Source organism: Talpa occidentalis, unplaced genomic scaffold (assembly GCF_014898055.3).
Source record: "Talpa occidentalis isolate TD23 unplaced genomic scaffold, MPIMG_talOcc4v2.1 talOcc4.4, whole genome shotgun sequence".
Lineage (NCBI taxonomy): Eukaryota > Metazoa > Chordata > Mammalia > Eulipotyphla > Talpidae > Talpa > Talpa occidentalis.
The window spans coordinates 123,312,822-123,315,149 of NW_023604295.1; positions in this window are offsets into that span (position 1 = coordinate 123,312,822).

Below are 2,328 nucleotides of genomic sequence, written 5' to 3' on the forward strand. Positions count from 1 at the left end.
CTCTCATGTGAAATGTATTTTGATTTTTAATTTTTTGGATGAAGACACTCATATTGTCATAATTACCTTTTTTTTCCTGTTCATACTACATATTATACATATGTTCAAGCATAGTTTTAAGTCTATAAATCTTGAATGACTTGAAGTTTTAAAGCATATTTTAAGCCTATTTTATTATCAGGTGAAAACCATTAATTGTATTTTAAATGAACACTTATTTTGAATTATAGTAATTTGGTTATCTAGGTACATGTTTGTAATGCATGCCAAAAGTGGCTTGTTAATAGCTATGTGCAACTATGTTGCATATATTGATCACTGATGGCATCTTACAAATGAGCTACCTGAAACTGAGGATCTGTTTGTTGTAACTCAATAGTACTATAAAATACTGTTCAGGGTATATAAGTATTTTTTTAAACTGATTGACCCTAATAAACTACCTTTAAGTGTAAACATTAACTTCTCCATCTAATGTATTATATATTTACTGGTCAATATTAGATATGAGCATACTTTTTTATGTCAACATTTCTGCATACTGGTTGTAACATGTATACATCTGATCTGAGTTGGGTAATTCTTTATAAGATTAGCTAAAGCTAAAACTTAGAAATTTCCATATTTGTAAATATTTTAATTTTGTCTCTGTTTTTTATATTAAACCTTTGAAATTAAATTTACAGTCTAAACTATTATTTGATTTCATCCCTTTATTGCAAAAATGTTTATCATAAATAGATGTCAGTGGGGTCCTGAAACCCTTGCATTGCTTGCTAACTATATGTAAGTTTTTGTTGCTTTGGATAGAGTTCTTGTTAAAATCATTAATAGACTGATCCACAAAAATGTAAAAGTTGTGGTCTTATTGAATGTGGGTTCTTACTATGTATTGTAAACATAAATTTGAAATAACAGTTGTGAAACTAATTGTGTAAAGCATACCAAAAACAATGTTAAAAGGAAAATCTGCAAAAAAAAAAAAGGAAAATCTGCAACGAAAACTAAAAAGCCTCTAAATTTGAAGGAATTAGAGTAGATAAGACTTTACTGGTAGAAGAGGAACCACAGCAAATTAATTACATGCCACCAGGTATATATCTTACTCATTTACTCTTTTATTATCAATTTCTAGTATTTTTTTTAATAGTAAAGGACTTAGGGCCTCCCCGGTGGCGCAGTGGTTGAGCGCTGGGTTGCGAAGCTGCCTGCAGCCTCTGCAGCACTGGTTCGATCCCCGGCTGCTCCCCTGCCACCGGAGGAGGGTCCCACATGGCGTGCAGACCTCTCCTGCCGCCCGCTGCTCCCCTCAGCAGTGTACTTCCGTCCTTCTGCCTGCTCTGCTCCCTGCTCTGGCTCTGGTGAATTCTCTCAACCTCCCGCGCTTCTGACTGTACCCAGTGCTTGTATAAATAAATAAATAAATAAATAAATCTTTTAAAAAAATGTGGGAAAAAAAAAGTAAATGACTAAGATCAGCATTAAATATAACAGAAAACCAGATTTGTTTTGTTCGTATTTGGGGGGGGCTCATAGTTTTACATGTAGTTGAAAGGATGAGTGAAACTATGTAATATTGACCCTGCTGAAAATAAAGAACCAAATTTGCTGGGAACATGCCAGGTAAATTTCCAAAGTGTAGTCTACCTTAGTATTGGAGAAAGAAAATAAACTTCAAAAAAATAATTTCATTATAACTAGGATTAAGATATTATTAAGTAATTATTATTAAGTAATGTTTTTAGTTACCAATGGGAAGGTGATATAATGCAATATAACTACTGAGACTTTTTTTTAGCCAATGAATTTGGTAGATAGCAAAGCATAATTTGGTTTTCTCTTAAAAGACTGTATTCTTTTCCACTTCAGCTTAATCTCTGCCTGATTTGACAGTGCCAAATCTTAATGTAATCATTGTTTAGTTTGGACATGAAAAATCTTCCTATTTGAACTTCCTTCCTCTAAACTGCTATTAGAGTTTTCAATTTACTTTTCTTACATGGTTAGCAAGGTAGTATGGCATGGAGAGCTAGCATTCCTTCTAGGAATGCTGTTTTGGTAGAAGCAAGTCCCATATCAGGGCAGAATAGTTAAGACCCATGCCTTATACCTAAAGTGAATAGAAACTTTTATTTGCTGGATTATAGAGATTGCTTTTTAAATATATATTTATTTATTTATGCATATAAAATCTGGGGTATAGGCTAGAGGTATGGTGGGGATGAGATGATTCACCAGAGACAGAGTGGGGAGCAGAACAGGCAGATAGATCTACTGTAATATACTGCTGAGGGGAGGAGCAGGCGAGACAGGATAGGTCTGGGTTAG